The sequence below is a fragment of the Palaemon carinicauda genome, chromosome 40 (genome assembly GCF_036898095.1).
Source record: "Palaemon carinicauda isolate YSFRI2023 chromosome 40, ASM3689809v2, whole genome shotgun sequence".
Lineage (NCBI taxonomy): Eukaryota > Metazoa > Arthropoda > Malacostraca > Decapoda > Palaemonidae > Palaemon > Palaemon carinicauda.
The window spans coordinates 10935104-10959157 of NC_090764.1; the positions used below are offsets into that span (position 1 = coordinate 10935104).

A 24054-nucleotide genomic window follows, 5' to 3' on the forward strand; every position below is an offset into this window, starting at 1 on the left:
AAAACTTACCAAATACAAACATGAATAAGGACATGTCTGAACCCCTTGCCCTGCGGTGGACTAGAAACTGCTACATTGGTTATTGTAGATATATTATTTTTTTTATATAGATGATAAGGTTTACCTAGACGCGAAATAGTTTGATTCAACGAGTGAAGTGGGAGGAAAGACATATGAAAATTTAATCTTTTTATTTTACAATTTGGGCAAGGGTTCCTTTATCCAAATTAAGATAATTTTTTACTTTCTATTTTTATAAATCTGACGAACATTATGCTCTGCCGTTCGCCTTTTACGGCACAGATAGTAAATGTTTGTGGCCTCTTTAATGCTGGTCGTAATTGATAAGAATATAATGTTAGTGATATTATAAACATCCAGTATATATTACTTTTTAAATTTTTTATAGATTCAGTAATGTTAATTATAATATACTTTCTAATTTCCATGCAAAATATGCTAACATCATAACTAGAACAATTATATATTCCATTTAAAAGTCATATTCTTTTCGGAGCTGCCTTGCCACCAACTGTTTGTCACAAGGTAATAGTATTCAGAACAATTGCATATTTATGGTTTCTGATCAAGTTTGCGTAGAGTCCTTAAAGACTCTTGGCCTTATTGAGAAGTGAGAAGTACAAGAAATTTTCTCCATTTTGCAAAGTTGATAGTATTTTCCTTACTGCCGGTATGGTTCCAGCTGTCACAAGGTAACAGAAATACTGTATCTTCTCTAAGGTCGAAAATTCCGGTTTGATATACATCTTCCCTGTATCTTTATACACATGTAGTTATTATTATTACTTGCTAAGCTACAACCCTAGTTGGAAAAGCAGGATACTATAAGCCGGGGGGCTCCAACAGGGAAAATAGCCCAGTGAGGAAAGGAAACAAGGAAAAATAAAATTTCTTAAGAACAGTAACAACAATAAATTAGATATTTCCGATATAAACTATAAAAACCTTAACAAAACAAGTGGAAGAGACAATAGATAGAATAGTGTACCCGAGTGTACCCTCAAGCAAGAGAACTCTAACCCAAGACAGTGAAAGACCATGGGACAGAGGCTATGGCTCTACCCAAGACTTGAGAACAATTGTTTGATTTTGGAGTGTCCTCCTAGAAGAGCTGCTTCAGTTATGTGTAATTACTGACGTGAACTATATGTATAAGAATTGAACCATCATATTAGCTTACAAAATTTGTAGCTGGAAAATAAATGGAAAACTGAATACAAGGAACCCGTAATGAATAGAAAACTTATATCCTTTGCTTTAAATGATGCAGCTTTAATCTTCAAGAAATATACCTTAACGTTTAAGAAATATATTTTTTTCTGAACCGAGCTCCGGCAGAGATATTTATACAAATTGTAGGTTTTGAAAAATGATTTCAATTATGGAGATTGGTAATTCAATTAAACTTCCTTGTGCTGGTTAGTAGATGGAGTTCAATTATCTGCTTCGCTGGGTAGATATCCAATCTTTTTCTACTTTTACTACCTCACACGCCCTACTACAGCGAATTACTGTATCATCTCTCTCGTGTAGTAATGGATTTCGTAAAGAAAAATTTAATCACTTTGCATACTGGGATTCTATATTTCAATCTTATTTTTTGTTGTACCTTCACTGTTAGGTTTCTTGGGGGAATGTGTCATTTAAGAATTTAGTTAAATTAGAATAATCTTTAGGTGTGTCTTAATACCATGAAATGCCTGTGCTAGTGCTTTTCTGTTACCAATATTTTCAGTTATAAACCACTTTTTGTAGTATGGAATGGCTTATGGAAAAACAGTCGTTCGCCGTTTGCCTCTTAACCCAGTAAATCAGAAATGTATCTTCTGAGCTTAAAAATTTTCAGCTTTTTATGTACTTTATATATGTATATTATATATATATATATATATATATATATATATATATATATATATATATAACGTATAAGTTGTATATGAATATGAGAATGTTTGAATGTATATACATTTATGTACGTATATATATATATATATATATATATATATATATATATATATATATATATATATATATATATATAAATTTATATATTTTGTGTGTGTGTGTGTGTTGTATATATGAGCAATGAAAGATGTCGACAAGCTATGTTAATCCAATTACCAAGAAAAAAAAAGATCTTATTAACGTGATTGAAATAGAACATGAAATTTTAAACGGAAATTTGTATAATTTCCCTTTCAATTTTGGCATCATATTAGATCATAACACGGATTACCTTGGCGCTAAAAAAGTTACAGCCTTCCAAGAAATATCTTCAATGGACGCTGGTTGAAAAAATCATTAATTGCTAGTGTTCTTTGTTGCCACCTGTTGGTCAGACATTTTAGATTAGCGTAGATCTCAAAACAGTGTTGTCATTAACTCGTTGTTTCCAAATGCAGTTAGCCTACGTATATTTTCTAGCAAGTTTAATCTCGCTTATATAAGAAAGAGGAAGTGTTTGACTGACTATATGTATGTATGTATGTATGTATGTATGTATGTATGTATGTATATATATATATATATATATATATATATATATATATATATATATATATGTATACACACACATACAGAGCTATATACAGTATATGAGGTCCTTTGCGGCAATCGGCGTAGATGATGTATATGTGTTTATATACATACATATGTATATATATATATATATATATATATATATATATATATATATATATATATATATAAAATTTCTGGGCTCGCTCATGATGAAGAGGGAGTAGTCATACCCTGGTGAGAGGAGTTACCCCTAGATTTACACGGAAACCACACTTTCGCATAAATTGCCGAACAGCTGATTGTGGTTGTGAAATGGGGAGAGGAAGGGTTGAATCTGCGTGTGCGTGCATATTTATCGAAATATTTAGACTTTTTTGACGGCTCGGGTACACTAGTATTTAGATATTTTAAGTAGAATGTTTTAATAGGGCTATTGTGTAGTAACACCCTTGGTTTAGTGAATGAGAAAATATATTTTCACTTTGTATAATTTTTTTTTCTTTTTTTTTTTCTTTTAATTTCGTCTCATGATTAAAATGCCGGCAAATTCTTTTGCTTATTCATATAAGAATTTGGTGTGGTTACTATGTATCCAATAAATGTGACTCTCATCACAGTAACAATTGCTTAAAAGAAAAGAATTGGTCTAAAACTGATCTTGAAATGGTTTAATTTCCAAGGAATAAAGCTTAGTAATTGCTTATGCCTCATAAGAAATTACCAGGGAAGCCTTCACGTAACTCTGTAATTGCTTGGAGTTCACGTAAATACCAATTGATAGCAGAATTTCTTTGAATAAGAAAAGTGATACACTTATAAACAGAACGTATTACTAAAAAAAACTATTCAAAATAGCCGCTCTACTCTTTAACAAAACATTATTCTGATTCTGTGACGAAATAAACGTTTAGTTAACATGATGTACTGTTTGTATTACCGAAGAAACGTTTGATAATATTTCGAAGGTATATGACAGATCCGAACTCCTGAAGTCCTATTGGAGATGAGATCCAGTCCGTCAAAGTATTATTAATAAAGTGGGCAATGATCTCAGGTAAATTGTGAATACAAAGTAATTATTTACACAAAATTTATCAAAGTGGGCAATGATCTCAGGTAAATTGTGAATACAAAGTAATTATTTACACAAAATTTATCAAAGTGGGCAATGATCTCAGGTAAATTGTGAATACAAAGTAATTATTTACACAAAATTTATCAAAGTGGGCAATGATCTCAGGTAAATTGTGAATACAAAGTAATTATTTACACAAAATTTATCCAATTTGACAGCGAGATGAATGGATCAAGAGAAATGGTCAGAAAAATACTATGTCCATATAGAACTGGCAGTTGTTTTATGCTCATGAAAATGAACATGGTGTCAAGAATTTAAAGAGGAAAAGATTTTCGAGCATACGTGCCAAATTCACGTATAACGATTATGTATAAACAACTGCAAGATTTCAAAGAGATTTTATATTTATCATGAACAACAACAATAATAACAAGTTTGTGTTGTTTTGGGACAATGGATTATTGGAGAGATACAGAAACTCAAAGAAAGACGCGTCGTCATAATGAAATTACTTTTAATTTTGTCTTTGTATTGTGAGTGATTATTGAAAGGTATCTTAATTTTTCATCCTGTTATATAAAGAAAGGTTAAATTCAGCTACATTTCACAGTATATTAGTTGTTTGTTTAATACCACAATAGCCAATTTTCTGAAAGAGGCAGAGTTTTCAATTCAGGATGAAATTGATAATACTGATACAGTATTCATTTGAATTCTACAAAAACATATTCCTGTTTAATTTTCAAATACAATAACACTTAGGTAATTTGAATAGGACTTGAAATACAATTGTTTACTATGGTACTTCAAAAATTATGAAACAAAATACCCATGCACTCGTAATATGAAAATAATAAAAGTAAATTATTTATTTACCTATTTTTCATTCATATAAGTTATTTCTGTTATTCCAAAGAAAGATCAAACAATCCTGAAAGTAATAAAGGGAATGAGGTTTTAACTTTGAATTTAAAGACTGAAGTGAGTCTAACTGAATACAGTAATGATGAAATGGATCTGTCTGTAGCGTCTTGAATATTTTACACGAGCATGCGCGGATCTCCGGGAAAAAAAAAACTGTTTTTTCCTTGTTGGAGCCCTTGAGCTTATAGCACCTTGCTTTTCCAACTAGGGTTATAGCATATCTTATAATAATAATAATAATAATAATAATAATAATAATAATAATAATAATAATAATAATAATAATATCAAACCATTGTTGCCTAGTCTTGGGTAGTGCCATAGCCTCTGTACCATGGTCTTCAACTGTCTTGGGTTAGAGTTCTCTTGCTTGAGGGTACAACGGGTAAACTATTCTATCTAATATCTCTTCCTCTTATTTTGATAAATTTTTTTATAGTTTATATAGGAAATATTTATTTTAATGTTATTGTTCTTAAAATATTTTATTTTTCCATGTTTCCTTTCCTCACTGGGCTATTTTCCCTGTTGGGGCCCCTGGGCTTATAGCATCCTGCTTTTCCAACTGGGGTTGTATCTTAGCAAGTAATGGTAATGAATAATGATAATGATAATGATGATACAGGATGAAACGGAAGCAAATAAAGAAAAAATGAATAGTGATTTAACAATATTTGTATTTGAATCAGCACAAGAGATAGCTGGAAAAGCCCCTAAACAAGATCTTGGAAAATTACCGGTCTTTTTGTTGTCACATATCACTTGAACTTTTCATTATGCTTTAAGAAAATTCATTTTCACTCACGAAGCCTGATCGATGCTGCTAAATGGTTTGTGAATTGCCACAACCTTTTACGTTGATGAAATATTTTTTGAATCTATATTTTATGTTTGTCATTGATTAGCGTTGCCTTTTTATTTTTCATCAATTAAAATCCATCATGTCTGTCAGATAAAACAATTTTCTTAGGTATATTTTATTGCCTTTCATCTAAAACAGTTTTCTTAGGTATATTTTATTGCCTTTCAGCTAAAACAATTTTCTTAGATATATTTTATTGCCTGTCAGATAAAACAATTTTCTTAGGTATATTTTATTGCCTTTCACCTAAAAAAAATCTTCTTAGCCATCTTTCATTATCTTTTATTTGAATGATCACTGTTGTTTTTGGGGTTTGTGCCTCTGATAATGTACGCTGATATATACCACATCGGTAGCATTCAATTTCTGCAGAGCTTCTGAGTTGTCACAACGATGTAACTCCAAAGGTCAGCTTGTTTTTATTAGATACGTGGAATAATGATTTTGTTTTATAGCCGAGGCTTATGTATTTATCCTCTAAGTCAGATTCTTTTCTTTGTATAGTTTTTAACTGTTGGATATTCCTAATATGTACAGTTGGTCACGGAAATTCCTGGCACACCTCACTCTGAGGAAGTGCAGCCTATCACACCATCACTGCGCAGCGAGTAACCCCACAGCTAGTGTAAATGTCCCTGCTGGGCGATATGCCGGACTGGAGTTCGAATACCGCTCAAGCTTGATAGTTTCTTGTAGTGTCTAGAACCTCACCATTCTTACGAGCTAAGGATGGGGGTTTGGGGGAGCCTATACTGTAGGTTTACCTGCTGAGTCATCAGCAACCATTGCCTGACCCTCCATGGACCTAGCATGGTTGAAGAGGGGTCTTGGGCGCTAATCATATGTATATATGCTCAGTCTTTAGGGCAATGTCCTTCTAGATAGGGCATTTTCGCCGTTCCTTGCCTCCGCCATTCATGAGTAATCTTTAAATCTTAAAATGGGCAGCGCTGAAAGTGAGTGAAAGTGTGCACTTCCTCAGAGCGAGGTGTAGCAGGAATTCCCGTGTCCAACTGTACATGCTTATTTTCCCGTCGGTTTTAAAAAAGCGTTTTTAATAACCATTCTTAGAAGTGTTCAAAATAATATGAATGATATCAAATCCGCAACACAATTTACTCGTGGTCCTTTTGTGTGCTGATCTTTAAGAGCTCATTCTGATTTTATGCTTGACATTTGGGATTGCATATCTCGTAAGTCCGTTCATTTTCAGACCCTCTCAAAGTTTCAGGTGGAGGGAAGAGGGAGGGAATGGGAGGGAAATGCGCTATATTGAGGAAGGGAATGAACCCTGTGTGATATTTCGCCCTATTTTTTTTTTTTTTTTTTTTTTTTTATAGAGCATGTGACTTGAAGTGAAATGGATTACTTTGTGAAAATTTTTTTTTGATTGATTATTAACCTATTGGTGAAGCTTGTGAATGTGTTCAATTTTTGATGATGAAAATATATTCATGTATTTTCATTGTCGTTGTTCATGAAGCTTTCTAGTACATGGATTAATATTCTTAATATATCCGTTATACTTTACAAGCCTTAATGCTCGTTAAGAGGCGACTGTTCTCTCTCTCTCTCTCTCTCTCTCTCTCTCTCTCACAAGCAGTTGGGAATATTCTCGATATAGCAGTTAAAATGGCGAAAACATCATATGTTTATGCAAATGGAAATAATAATTTCTTTATTCCTGTTAGCCTAAAGCGGCAAGTATAAGTTCTTAAGGTTTTTTAATAGGTGCAAATTAACTCGGCTTCCCAAAATAGTTGTTTCAAAACGAGGAAATCTTTTTTTTTTTCATTCTTTGTGGGATAATTAAGATTAAATTACATAGCTCGAGTCTTTGTTGTTTAATCCCTTATTATAATGATTTCTTGAGAGGGTGATTGCTATTATTAAAGGAGTGCAAATTGGAAAGAACTGTAACTTCTAAACCTGCGGGTTTTAAAACACACACACACACACACACACATATATATATATATATATATATCCTTTCCGAGGTGGGATACCTTAACGTGGTGAAAGGTTTTCCGTATCGTCATAATCAGCAAAGGTGTATTTGTCAGAGCCACCCATACTAGGGAGGTTTGCTGTGGGCGACTAGACTAGTCTCCCCATCATCACCAATTCGCAGTGGCCTACGTGGTAATGAAAACTAGCTAAAACCCCAGATATGAATTAAAACATGTCTGAGGCCTTTGTCCTGTAGTGGACTAGAAACGGCTGCATTTGTTGTTGTTGTTGTTGTTGTTTTGTGTATATATGTATATATATGTTTATATATATACATATATATATATATATATATATATGTGTGTGTGTGTGTGTTTGTTTGTTTGTGTATGTGCGTATGTATGTGTGTGTTTCTTCGTTATCAAATCTAACTTTAAATACGAAACAATACTGACAAAAGCATCATTGTCCTGTAGTGGACTAGAATGGCTGCATTTGTTGTTGTTTTGTGTATATGTCTATATATTTATATATATACATATATATATATATATATATATATGTGTGTGTGTGTGTGTGTGTGCGTGTGTGTGTGTTTGTTTGTATGTGCGCGTGCGTGTGTGTGTTTTATTCGTTCTCAAATCTAACTTTAAATACGAAACAATACTAACAAAAGCATCATTGTGCCCACCTTATGTTACATAGATTTCGAAAGGAGCTGTTATTCCAGGCGTATTGTTTCCAAGGGAAGGTATTCCGTATGTTTTCTCAGTAATCTGAAGGGGGAGTATCATTTTGTAGATGTTTCCTTTTCAAGAGAACCATTTATTCCGAAATTGGAATTGAAATCAGAATTTTATATGATTCTTCAATGGGAATTACAATGTCTTATATTTTTCCCCAGTTTATAGAATAGTTTTTCCCAAGTTCTTAGAATATATCAGGTTTCGAAATAGATATTTAAAACTTGAATTTGAAATGGAATACTTCAAGGGAAATACAATGTGTTACATTTCTTCTCAATTTCTAGAATATTATTTTCCTAAGTCATAGAATATTTTAGATTTTACAATAAATATTTAAAACATAGGAATGGGATACTTCAAGGGAAATATAATGTCTTTTATATTTCTTTTTCAATTTATAGAATGTTTTTTTCCTAAGTCATAGAATATTTCATATTTTAATATAATATTTAAACCTTGGAATTTGAAATAGAATACTTCAAGGGGAAATACAATGTCTTATATTTCTTTCTCAATTTATAGAATTTTTTTTTCCCAAGTCATAGAATATTTCCAATTTGAAAATAAATTTCTAAATCTTGGGATTGGAATGGGATACTTCAAGGGGAAATACAATGTCTTATATATTTCTTTCTCAATTTATAGAATATTTTTTCCTAAGTCATAGCATATTTCAGATTGTACAATATCTAAAACTCTGAATTGAAATGGGATACATCAAGGGAAATACAATGTTTTATATTTCTCCCATTTTATAGAATAATCTTTTATAACTAAGTCATAGAATGTTTTAGATTTTAAAATAATATTTAAACCTTGGAATTGAAATGCGACACTTCAATGGAAATACAAGTCTTATATTTCTTCTCAATTTATAGAATTTTTTTTCCTAAGTCAGAATATTTCAGATTTTAAAATAACTATCTAAATCTGGTAATTGAAATGGGATATTTTAAGGGAAATTTAACATCTTGTTTTTCCCAATTTATAGAATCTTTTTTTTCCTAATTTATAGAATTTTTAAGATTTTGAAATCGATATATAAATTTTGGAAATGATATGGGATATTTTAAGGGGAATACAATGTATTATATTTCTTCTCGTTTTGTAAAATATTTTTTATGAAGTTATGGAATAGTTCAGATTTTTAATTACATATTTAAGTCTTTAATTTTTGATACAAGACTTATTCGCGATAATATTTGGAAAATCATGACACCTTTGTATATTCTACGTAAAAATTGTATTATATTTATTTCATGTAGAATCATTTAATTTCCTCTTTTAGAATAAAGAATATAGTATCTCCCCTATATGATAAGGAGCAAGAGTCTAGTGTTATATAATTATTTATATATATATATATATATATGTATATATATACACATACATACATACATGCATATATATATATATATATATATATATATATATATATATATATATATACATACACACACACACACACACACACACACACACACATCCCCCTTAAATTAGCCAAACTGCCATGTGATACTTAGTAAAGGGGGACGGGTTGGGAAGGGTTGAATATGTGTGTGCACGTGTGTATATATGAATCTAAACATTTAGCCGCCATTTTTGACGGGTCGCGTACACAAGTTTGGTAATAAACGTTTAAGGTATAGATATTTCCGAATTTAATAGTATTAATTAGGAATAAATGTCGTTTTCATTTCAATGCGAATGATGAAAAATTGCATGGTATAATAATACTAAAAGCAATTCATATCTCGAATAAATATTCCAGCTTCTGATACTGGAAAAGGACCTTGGAGAATGCAAAGCTGGACATGGGAATAATTGCTTAATTTCTCATACCTTTTCTTGCCTTGAAATTCTGGGTCCTTTCATTAGCTCTCTGGGGGGAGACGAATGACTCTCTGGGCAGCGATCCATTTGGGGACTGGCCATGCAAACAATGACGAATGCTGTCATATATTTCCCCGCTCGTTCCAGCAATGCGCGAACGACCTGGATAAGAGCACTTGGGAGTGGATTTTTTTTTTCCCCTGAGAAATTGGTTGTATGAGTATATTAGGGGGGATTTCATTTTTTTTGGGGTAATGTCTGACGTCGTAGAAGTAGGATATACTTGTATATAATTGTGTGTGTATGTTTGTATTTTTGTGTATTGATATGTACGTATTTGTAATTATACACATGTACACTTATATACTGTATACTGGTTTATATTGTAATATACTGCATGTATACCAGATTTCATTTTTTTATTAGATGTCTGACGTCATAGAAGTAGGATATGTTTATATATATTTTTGTGTGTATGTTTGTTTATTTATTTCAATGCATTTCTAGTTATACACATGTACACATGTATATTGGTGTATTTTGTATTATACTGTGTATATACTAAATTTCAATTTTTTAGAAGTCTGACGTCGTAGTAGTAAGATATATGTATATATAATTATGTGTGTTTGTTTATTTATTTGTACGCATTTGTAATTATACACGTACACTTATATATTGTATAATGGTGTATTTTGTAATATACTGTGTATATGCCTTTAAATTATATTGATTTAAAAGCTCTTGTTAGAGACGACGGGAGAAATCTAACCGAGACCCTTTGCGTCAATGTGCGTAGATGATGATGATGACGCTTTTATATACGTATTTATAATTATACACATATAAGTTCACATATAAAGTTTATACTAGTGTATTTTGTAATTACTGTCAGCTACTACACAGAATTTCAAAATTAAGGGAAGTGCCATGGCAGATAAATTATATATATATATGTATATATATATATATATATATATATATATATATATATATATATATATGTGTGTGTATATATATATATATTTATGTATGTATATATATATATATGTATATATATATATATATATATATATATATATATATATATATACACACACACAATTGCCTTAATGAAATCATATTTGATATGTCTGGTATTTGTTTATCATTCAATGCATTAAATGGCCTTTACTACAGTGAGATACTCTACATTAATAGTATTAGTGAGTTTAGTGTCCCTTTCATAATCCCCAGTTTTGTCTTTGATAGATTCTTTGGAATAAAAGGAAATTAAAGATGACTTAGTTCATCTTAAATCTATTTACAAGCATTATACTTCACCTTCTAATTATTGGGATCTTTTAACATAAGTTTTAGAACGAATAGGAGATGAAAGCTTTCAACGTAAAATATAGTCAATTCTTTTTAGCGAGGCAGATTTGCACCAACTCGCAGGGGTGCCCTTTTACCTCGGAAAAGTTTCCTGAACTCTGATTGGTTGGACAAGATGACTCTAACCAATCAGCGATCAGGAAACTTTTCCGAGCTAAAAGGGCACCGCTGCGAGTCAGTGCAAATGTACCTCATTAAAAAAATTGAGCATAGCTATTGACGTCCATGAATATTTTAGCCTACTCTGGTTAAAAAGATCAAGAAATATTTATTTGTCGTGGTTCATAAGACTAAAGAAAATGATCGATCATATTTTTTTTTTCTTTTTCCATGAAAGTTCGTAAGCATTGCTTTGGATATCACGAAATCAAGAACGGCGTAAGTTAAGTCGAATCATTAAATGAAATCGTTGTCGCAGGCGGTGAAGAATATTTCCTCATAAAAATATCACTTCAGTCTTTGCTACATTCCCCCCCCCCCCCCTCTCTCTCTCTCTCTCTCTCTCTCTCTCTCTCTCTCTCTCTCTCTCTCTCTCTCTCTCTCTCTCTCTCTCTCTCTCTTTTTTTGAGAATCAGGGGTGAACTATTGCTTAGAAATCTTCCTTTTCATCAGTCAATCTATACACATTCAGAACGCTAATCAGTAGTGCTCATATCTTCTAAAATATACTGAGCCATTTTTCTTATTTTTCTTTATCCCTCTTGCAATAAAGTACTTTGTAAAGATATTAATGTAGTTTTACATTAAGGTATTCCAAATACTTTTTTCCTCCCTAGAAAATTTCTGAATTAAAAAGTTTTCACAAGACAATCTAAATTTACCTTCATTCTCTCCACTTTACCGAACCATCTTCAAGCACATTTATTTAACGTAGCTCCCCTTTTTTCCGCGGCATCCTAAGACAAAACAAGTCAGTTCCCATTGCCTAGTGAAGCATCATTATTGAAGAATGGGTGAATATCAAATTTGTCATTTACTCTGATTCAAAAATGTCATGAGAGATCTCAAAGGTTACACATTTACGAAGGAACTTATATTACAAATTTAAAGAGCTTAACAAAATCTGTTATTCTCACGGGTTAGATATGGAAATATTCAGGATTCCGGTGGATGTTAGTATTTTTGGTATTGAAAAAGAATATGCCGTTGCTATAATCAGCAATGAATTTACTAGAACTTGGCATTAAACTCCCAGTCAAGGATTATGTAACCAACATTAAGCATTTTATAGTAACAAAAATGGAAAAATTTGTAGAATAATAAATTCGAAAGTAATTAAACAAAATATAAATCCTATTTCTTCGGTAGGCCCTGCTGCTTCCTCCGGTGCCTTAGATGACCGCGGAGGTAGCAGCAGTAGGGGATTCAGCATTATGAAGTTTCATCTGTGGTGGATAACGGCGGAGGGTGGGTTGTGGCACCCTAGCAGTACCAGCCGAACTCGATTGAGTCCCTTGTCAGGCTGGGAGGAACGTAGAGAGTAGAGGTCCCCTTTTTGTTTTGTTTCATTTGTTGATGTCGGCTACCCCCCAAAATGGGGGAAGTGCCTTGGTATATGGATGTATGTATGTATAAATCCTATTTCTTCGAGGGAATAATCAGACCAGAAGGAAAAAATAAATTCCTTCAATTTAACAAAACTGCTTAGGTTCTCAACTTACAACCTTGATAGATTCCAAGAATCTGTTTGTAAGTCTCTTTTTTTTTTTTTTTTTTTTTTTTTTTTTTTTTTTTTTTTGGTACTGAGGTAGGCCTAACTTGAGTACCACGCCTACAATTTGAAGCTGCAAGTGAACAAATAATACCGTCCATATGAACTAAATATCAGGTTATTGTAAATATCGTATTGCTGATTGTATCAAATGATATAATATTACTTCATTACAGCATTTCTATATCTTATTACAGTATACGAACTGTAATATCTGAGAGTTATGATTTAATTTGGAATTGTGTTTGTATATCCGAGTGTTCGTAAGTAGAGTATTTGTAAGATGATGCCTATACTCAATATTTTTTAATGAGGCTCATTTGCACAGACTCGTACGGGTGCCCTTTTAGCTCGGAAAATGTTACCTGCTAGCTGATTGGTTAGAATTATTTTGTCCAACCAATCAGCGATTAGGAAACTTTTCCGAGTTAAAAGGACACCCCTGCGAGTCAGTGCAAATGCGCCTCATTAAAAAGAATTGACTCTAGCTTTCTGATTACTAACATAACTTTTTTTTTTTTGGTGAAGTATAGATTCTATACAGTTTGTATTCTTTGTACCGGTCTCTTACTTTTTCCATGAAATTGTCTTTCTGCCTATCAGGTAATGCATATTGCTTTCTATTATTAATAAATGGAATCTTTTCTAAATAAGCACTAATACATGATGTATTGGTCATACAAGATTGACCTGTGGGTATACGAACACCTCATGAGATAATTCCCTATTGCAATGAGTGACACAACATATTGTTTTCTGAATGCAGAGTCTTTAGAAGATAATTTTAGTTTCGGTCAGAAAACAATTTTTGACGTTTTATCTGATTCTGGGGGTTAATTTTTTTTTTTAAAGATTTTAACATTTGTGAGAAGCATAAATTTTCTAGGTAAAATTTAGATTTCTATCTATTGCTTATATTTTATCACAATGTTTTAGTATATATTATATTTTATCCCGCACTAGGGTTGTTAATCTCCTCCCTTTAATAATGATAATAATAGTAATAATCATCATCATCATCATCATCCGCTACATATCTTACGAAAATAGTTCATCATACCAAAATCTACATTTCTCCCTCATTTGTATTTAACGTTCCCGTTGCTTGAAAGATAAATTTAGACTTTACAATCCCTCCATATATTCTCTCATCCTATCGTTTGCCCCACTCAGTCCCTATAACCTATTCATACGAACTCCTTTCAGAATATAATACAAAAGAGCTATGAAACAGGAATAGACTCCTTCATGGAACGGTTGGATAAATGGATGATTATTAAATTAGAAGGATTCGTAATTTCCGAAGTAAGTTTGAATGAAGGCATCGTAGGTGCGTAGAGGAGTGTTAGATACGCTGCTGGTGGGCATTTATGTATGTGTGAGAAGTTATCAATGCTGTTGAAGGTTTAGTTCAAAGAGGGTTCATACAAGAATCCAGATTGGAGGATATTTGTGTCATTAATCTTTGTGTCGTTCAATTTCTTTGGAGCTATTCTCCGTCAAGAGTAACTTTGTAGTGTTAAACTCTCACACGTATATATAATATATAATACAGCATATGTATTTATTTGTAATTTTTATACGAATGTATACAGTATATATATGTATAAGGAGATACGTATAAATATGCAAACACATATATAACACATATATTATGTACTTTACAACAGTATATGAGAATATATATTTATAGGGTATATGCAAGTATCTGGTGTTCTTTGTTGGTCACCAAGCCGAGTACTGACCATACCCAACATTCCATATGTTTGCTGATCGAACGACGTCTGTGTAGCAAAATTGTAACCAAATAAAATGCGCATTAGCAACTGTATGTCAGTTACCAAGGAGACAATCAATCGTAAGTCTTTAATGGATTTTACATTAATTTTATTTTAAAGGTTTAAAGGCCGCTCATGAATGGCTGAGGCAAGGAACGGTGCCACTGCCCTAGCTAGCAGGACAATACCCTAGAGATTGACCATATATACATATGATCAGTGCTTGAACCCCCTCTCCACTGAAGCTAGGTCCAGGTAGGGCCAGGCAATGGCTGCTTATAACTCAGCAGGTAGGCCTATAGTCTCCCTAAACCCCCATCCTTAGCTCGCAAGGTATGGCGAGGTTGAGAACACTACAAGAAGTTATCGATCTTGAGCGGGATTCGAACCCCAGTCTAATAGAATATCAAGTAGGGATGTTTCCAATAGGGTATACAACCCTGATTAATATATATATATATATATACATATATATATATATATATATATACTGTATATATATTATATATATATTATATATATAATATATATATAATATATATATATTATATATATAATATATATATATATATATATTATATATATATAATATATATGTATATTATATATATATATATGTTATATATATATTATATATATATTATATATTTATAATATATATGTTATATATATATATATATATATATATATATTTATATTATATATATATAGATTAGATATATATATAATATATATATATTATATATATATATTAGATATATAATATATATATATATATATATATATATATATATATATATATATATATATATATATATATATGTGTGTGTGTGTGTGTGTGTGTGTGTGTGTGTGTGTGTAGTGTAGTGTCCGGTTATGCCAGCTCTCCCTGTCCCTCTGGTAGGGCGGATAGGGAGTACTCATACCCTGGTTAGAGGGGTATGCGTGTTTGTTTGCCCATCTATCTAAATATTTAGCCGTCATTTTGACGGGTCGCGTACACTACTTATGTTAGATTTCCCCACGAACAGGTAAACACTATCTGATTTGTCTCGTGTAAATTCTGTAAGTAGAATGAATGCAAGCACTGGTATATAAAGTAATCGATAAGTTCCCAACACTAGCTCAAAGAAATAAAATGCTTTGTAATAATTTATTTATTAATAACCATATGTTTAACTGTAATAGTTAAGTATGGTTGAATAATAATACTCTGTTTTGATATCTGTTTTGATGTTGTTACTGTTTTTAGAATATTTTATTGTTAATTTTTTTCTCATATCGTTTATTTATATTCTTATTTCCTTTCCTCAGTTGGCTATTTTTACCTGATGGAGCCATTGGGCTTATAGTATCTTGCTTTTCCAACTGGGGTTGTAGCTTGGGTACTACTACTACTACTACTACTACTACTACTACTACTACTACTACTACTACTACTACTACTACTAATAATAATAATAATAATAAAGAGAGAGATTGGGAAACTTGTGCATTATTGTCATTGCAGGAAGCAGTACACCAGTGTTGCGCAGACTTCGCTTCCCTTTTTTTATTCTGTTCACATAGAGGTTATGCGGCATTAAGTTATTGAGTTGATAAATATTGTGGATTTGCTCGCGAGCATTGTCGTCGACTTTGAACTGAAGTTCGCACTGGATATGTGAGCTGTAACTTCTTTTTCTTTGTTTCAGCGTTATGATTATATATATATATATATATATATATATATATATATATATATATATATATATATATATATATATATATAGTGTGTGTGTGTGTGTGTGTGACATAATGGGTCCCTAGATAATGTAAAAGAAGTAGGGGAAGGAATAGAAGACGATGAACTAAAAAAAGTTTGCTGGTATGGACCCGCACAGAAAGACCATAAACAGACGCAAGCGGAAGGACATATTTGAGGCCTTTGTTCTGCAGTGGAATAGTAACGGCTGCTGATATATGTATTATATATACATATATATATATATATGTATATGTATATATATATATATATATATATATATATATATATATATATATATATATATATATATATATATATTCAGGCATGAACGTTGCTAATACGATACGACAGCCTTCGGAAGTATTAAAGAAATGTTAATCAATTGCTATAATGATTCGGAGGGAGGACGAGATGCAGCACTAGAGTAGCTAACTAAAATGTTTATGTTTATCTATTTGCCTAAGATGATCTTGAACTTGACCTCACTCAGTGCATCAACATCATTAGAGTATTGTAAATGTCTATTAATTGATCTTATGTAGTTCAAGTCAAAGTTGATTGTGTATTGGAGCGTCTGTCTTCGTGTGTTACATTGATTTGACCCGGAATATTGGCTTTGTTTGTAGAGGCAGCAGGTTCGTATGAAAAATGTATTTCGTACAGTTCAAGATGTAGGTCAGAGGTTAATTTATTTGGTGGTGTTCTCGTTCTACACATTAGCTACAGTAGCGAAACATGAATGCAATTTTGGAGGTTCTAATATAAGGTCAAGGTTAAATTTTTATTGCTCTTTCAAGTATGACTTTGCTTTGCCTATCACCTTCAGTTGTGAAATGCTCATACCAACTTGAAATTACAATCTCACAGGGCTTAAAAAGTATGGTTAACGTCAAAATCCTATTTTGACCTTTGACATAGCAGTAGGCTTTGTGCTTAGCATTTCCATTGCTGTAGATATGCATTTTAGTTGCATTTTCTAGATTCGAATTCCAAATCTGAAAAATATCTGATTAATTCAAAAGTTATAATCTTGGTTAAATTCCTTTAAGACCTTCTATTCTCTGGGAACTTATTAACCTTACATTGCACCTTGCCTTTATTAGTGATTATGCTTACCGAATATGGAGTCTTCATCTGACATAATTCCGCAGATATTGAGATTGTTGAAATTATATTCATATTTGGCCTATTTGGTAACGTCCCTGACTTTTGATCTCTAGACTGGGGTTCGAGTCCTGCTCAAATTCGGTAATTTCTTTTAGTGGCTGCAACCTCACCATCCTAGTGAAATAAGGAAAGGGGAGCCTATAGATCTACTTGCTAAGTCGTCAGCAGCCATTGCCTAGCCATCCATGGTCTTATCTTGGATAGAGAGGGGACTTGGGAGCTGATCGTATGCATATATGGTCAGTCTCTAGGCATTGTCCTGCTTGCTAGAACAATGTCACTGTCTCTTACTTGTGCTATTAATGAGTAGCTTTTAAACCTTAAACGCGTTAACTTGATAATTACCTCAAATCAGCGTGCTTAATTGACCATGCATGCCACCTAAGAGACATGCAGAAGATTGTTAATAAATCAGGTTAATGACCTTGGTCTTTCCTTGATTAATCCAGCTTCTGCGTTAATTCAGAAGAGCTGTCCCCTCTCGGAAGAGCACCCGCAAATGTGGAACTTCAGAAATTCAAATTTATTGCCAATCCTTTTCTGTTGAGCAGTTTGACATACCTATCGTTTCATAGTTTATATATAAAGTATTTATATAACGTTTTTACTCTTATCGATATATATTTTATAATTTCTCATTTATTCATTTATAGTTTAATGTATAATTTTGTCTTTATTTTCCGCACTGGGCTGCATTTCCTGTTGGAGCCCTTAGGCTTGTAGCGTTTTGCTGTTCTTATTAGAGTTGTAGCTTGGCTGTTATTATTAATGATTATAGTCTTGGTAGATATAAAATTGTTACTCATCTCTGGTCTCTGTGATTAATTTAGACGATCGGGACTACTATTCATGTTCTGAGCTCCGTTGTAGATTTTCAGTCATATACTCATTTTACATATATCACGATATGTATATATATGTATATATACTACATATATATATATATGTATATATATATATATATATATATATATATATATACTGTATATTTAATTATCAAGTCACAAAGACGTTTTAAATATAGAATTCGCTCCACTTGATTAATAATGGTTGAATCATTTCCATGAAAAGAATTTTCTCTTGGGGCTGTAATCCAGTGGCAGAAAGAATTCTATACTAAAAGGTAGTTAGTATTTGTAGCTTATTTAGAATATATATATATATATATATATATATATATATATATATATATATATATATATATATATATATATAATATCTTTGATGCTAAAGTATTTATGTCTACGCTGTATTCCATTCTAAAGAGGTAAGAACTTTGAAAATGTATAACACTGCTACATTGCTATATTGTAAAAGTTGGTAACATATTGCTTGTTATTTGACATGATTAATTCGCAGTTATGTTTTCTGTCCCTGAATGAATGATGATGATGTCTTGTATAGTGCCAACAGTATGGTAAAGATATTAATGAGGCGGTAAGACATTAATTAAGATGTCAATGGGAACTTATTAGTTTTAAATTTATATTGAATGTGTCTATATATATATATATATATATATATATATATATATATATATATATGGATATATATACTGTATATATAATTGTATACACAGTATATATATTTATGTACATATATATGTATATCTATATATTTATGTATATATATATACACACACACACACACACACATATATATATATATATATATATATATATATATATATATATATATATGTGTGTGTGTGTGTGTATGTATATATATGCATATATATATATATACTGTATATATAATTATGTACATATATATATACGTGTGTGTGTGTGTTTGTATATATATATATTATATATATATATATATATATATATATATATATATATATATATATATATATATATATATATATATATATACTGTATATATGAAGTTTCCTTAAAATTAAAAATTACGAAACTCAGCATATGAGCCTTGACTAGAATGCGACAATGTACATAAAACACGGGTCATTGTTATGCTTAATAGATTATTAAATATTCGCAGCTTCACGTATCAATGAATCATAATAATTAACAGCGATAATGACTATTCAGTGTTGCCTTTGATGTAGCGTCGCATTTATCCGATTGCATAAACAAACACCCAGTTTACGAGCGACATGTCGTCGGCTGATTATCAATTTAGCGAAGATTCGAAAGGCGACGTGGGACCGCTGTTTGATGTCGAGGTCAGTTTGCAAAGATTGGGTGAATAACAACGGAAGTTCAGGTTTAATTGATTTTGAGTAAACAATGATAACAATGATTATAATGATAGTTTAGTAGGATGCTCTTTTCGATTTAAAATGAAACATAGTGTTGTTGTTGTTGTTGTTATTATTATTATTGATACTTAGGTTGTAGTTATTGTAGTTAATTTTTATAATCACTTTACTTTTGTTATTATTATTATTATTATTATTATTATTATTATTATTATTAATTCGGTTATAGTTGTTGTTGTTGATTTTAATAATCACCTTACTTTCGTTATTATTATTTTTATTATTAATATTATTATTATTATTATTATTATTATTATTATTATTATCAATTCGATTGTAGTTGTTGTTGTTTTAAATTTTATTATTCGGATTTTATTGATAATAGTAATTATAATAATAATAATAATGATAATAATAATAATACTTGTTGTTGTTTTGATTTTTTACATTATTTGACCTTAGATTATAACTATTATTGATATAATATTGATAACAATAATGATGATAATATTGATAACAATAATGATGATGATATTGATAGTCGACTAAGATGGAAAATTATGATCATTATTATTAATTTGGTTTTATAAATTGTTGATGTTTTGATTTTTCTTATGGGAATTTTCATTATATCCATTATTGTTATAATAATAATAATGATAAAGATAATAATGATGGGCGACAAAAAGATAGAAAAAATATAGTGACAACGATTAAAATAGTTACATTGTTATAATGATGATAATATATTTTTGATTTAAAACATATTTAGATAAATAGTAAAAATTGCAATTGTAAATACAGTATATGGAAAATAAAAAATTATTCATGTAAATATACGATGATTTATATATGTTATAAATTGTAAGATTGCAAGTGTGCGTTTCATAAAAGAAAAAAAATATTGAAAGTGATAATATTGGTAGTCGATTAAGAGATAGTAAATATATGGAGACAACGATGAGATCTGAATTGTTTAGAAACAAACCAGACCAAAACAAACAAACCAAACAACCACTGCCTACCTGGTAGCATAATTGGCACATTCGTCCCTCGTAGTTCTCCAAGGGAAGTACGCAGGACGCTTGTAATTGAAGACGATGATCAGGTGATGGAATCCATCTAGCTCGTTGTTATCCATCCCACTTTCTCCTCCTCCCTCGGGATCCTCACTACCTTCTCCTCCTCCTCCTCCTTCTTCTCCTCCACCATCTCTTTCTCCTCCTTCCTTCGAGCTAAGAGCCAATCTTGGAGGACCGCCTGAAGGGCTTTGCGAGAGCTTTTGAATTCGGGTCCGTGATGTCCTGATAGCCTCAACATTCGCGGCGGAATCGATATTCTGGAAGTAATGTCGTTGAGGCACTCTAAGGACATCTTTGGCATTTTGAGCTCTTTGGGGCCACCTCTCTTCACCCTCCTCGTCCTCCTCCTCCTTAGCTTCCCCTCCGCCCTCATCTTCGTCCCCGAACTTAGGGACAAAGTCACCGAAATGTCTATTCCTCCTTCTCCTCCTTTCGCTTTCGTCTACATCGTCGCCTTCGTCAGGAAACGCTCTGAAGTTACGAAGCTCGAGTAAATTGAGTTTGCGTTCGAACGACTTCTGTTTCTGGCCCTTCGGCCTTCGGAAATAGTCGGCACTGACTATATCGCCCCCGCCCAAGTAGCTCCTGAAGATGTCGTGGCTGTTAGTCTCGATTTTCACCGTGGGCTTTTTATCCGACGGCACTTTTCGGCCGTAGTATCTGTTTCTGTATACGGGAGGTCTCAACAACTGACCACGAACGACACTCTGTTTCTTGGCATCGCCCAAAAGGTGGATGTCCTTCTTCACGTAGTGGGACCTCTCGGGCAATTCCCTCTCGACAGTGAGGAGTCCCCTGTGGGGCAGGAGGATAGAGGGCGTGTGCAGGAAGAGGAGGATGAAGGAAATCCCCGTGGAGGCGGTGAGGAAGGCGAGCAGTCTCTGCTTCCTCCTGAAGAGTCGACACCTGAGACAAGAGGCCGCTGGTCCGCGTGAATCCACACAGGCTATATTCATCACTCTGCCACCAGCACTACAGAGTCCCACGCCACGGTATCCGCCGCCGCCGCCTCCTCCACCACTATTGCTGCTGCTACTCCTCCTTCGGCTGCCACAACTCCTCGATACTCTTCTCCACCTCTCTTTCTTCAACACTTCCAAACTGTGCAACATTTCACACAGCCAGCCCACTCTTTCCATGGCTCCTATTCTCTAATTACTTTATCGGACAGACTATTTTCGTATGGCTTAATACGCTTAAATGAAGCATTTTCTGTCATCCTTGCGTGAGCTATATGCATAATTTTTCAGAATGTGTCAGCTGATATTTCGAATAACATTATCATGTAAATTAGGAAAACTTTTTATTTTCACAACTCTTGAATTTTATGTCCTTTTCCATTTTGACAGCAATGCGTAACATTCACCCCATTTCTGTTAATCTGTCACTGGGGCGTTGGCGCCAAATTTTTTTTTATTTATGTGAACGGGTCGAGGGAGTAGCACCGTTCGAAATATCTCTAGCACGCGTCGCGAGAGAGAGGGGACTGACTGGTTGCGCCTGTCTACTCCCAAGCATTAATCCCCTCTGAATCTTCGTTTTCTAATCCAGGAACCACAGGTAGGCACTATGCTGGAACTTCCATTTTCTACCGCATGCGACTCCTGGGGCCAATCACACGGCAGCTTTAGTCTTGCGCGATCACGCTTGCCACGTTCTCATTGGCACAGACGATTCCCGACGATCAATTAGAGCGAAATCAGTGACATTTATAGTGGCTACGATCAAACCTCCCCCCCCTCGGGCAATGTGCGTTGCCGCGTCACTACACAACGGGAAGGAAAAGATGGTCGGGTCTGCCTGCGTTTGTTTTGTCTCAAGCGGGCGCTTTCTGGCTTCCATTTATTCCGCGTTAATAGAGTTGGCGGATATATTATCCCAGGTTCGCTTATCGCATCGAAAGCACCCACTCTCTCTCTCTCTCTCTCTTTCTCCTGTGGTGATGGTGGTGCTGCTGAAGCTGCAGGTACAGCAACAATAACAGCAGCAGCAGCAGCAGCACCAACACCAGCACCAGCAAACCAGCTGTCCTGGGTGAAAACAACGGCTGAATTATTGACCGGATGAACTGAAACTCTCGTACCTCTCTCGAAGATCAAACGACGGGTGGGGACGAACGAACACACACGCTCTGCTCTCTCTCTCTCTCTCTCTCTCTCTCTCTCTCTCTCTCTCTCTCTCTCTCTCTCTCTCTCTTGGAGGCTCTTCTGCGCGCACAGATATTCTCGCGCAAGGATCATTCATTAGATCGTGGGTTTGCATAAATAGGAGGGAACTTGAAAAATACAATTCCGGTTCACAAGCATTTTTGTAACCTCTCGTCTGTGCGGTGAATTTAATTTTCTACTCTTGTTAAGAGGGGAGATTTTACTTATTTTTTTTCTTTACCGGGGAAAAATTCTCGGTAAATAAGGTAATGAAAGGGAGAAAATGCTTGAGAATTATTTTAGCTTTTAGCTGAACATTAGCGTACTACCGTATTTTTTCATGTTACTCTATAACTAGACTTTTCTCTCTCTCAATGCTTTTTATAAATGTACACGATAGCGCGCACGCACATACATACATACATGCATTATATATATATATATATATATATATATATATATATATATATATATATATATATATATACACATACATACATATACACACACGTTTATTTTTCCATTGTGTCTTATCTCTTTCCTGATCTGTAAATGTAAACTGTATGAAATAAGTAAATTATATATATATATATATATATATATATATATATATATATATATATATATATATATATATATATATATATGTATATAAATATTTATTTTGTGTGTGTATGAGTATGTATGTATGTATGTGGGTGGTATGTGTTTGTGAGTGTATGTATCAATATATAACTTCATGCTAATGGATGTACATAATAAGTGAGGAAAGTAAGTGAGTTTACGAGCAAATTGATTAGATTATTGATTAGCAAAGCAACGTCCGCTGGAGATCATTCGATTGTTTATCTCTGCACATCAGTTGGACAACCGCACGAAAGGTTTGTTTA

General features: G+C 32.8%; 1 pseudogene; it reads right to left on the bottom strand.

The window, feature by feature from the left end:
* LOC137631973 (uncharacterized) overlaps positions 1-23051 on the bottom strand; it is a 44085-nt pseudogene extending 21034 nt beyond the window's left edge.
* Between the last annotated feature and the right edge of the window lie 1003 nt (positions 23052-24054).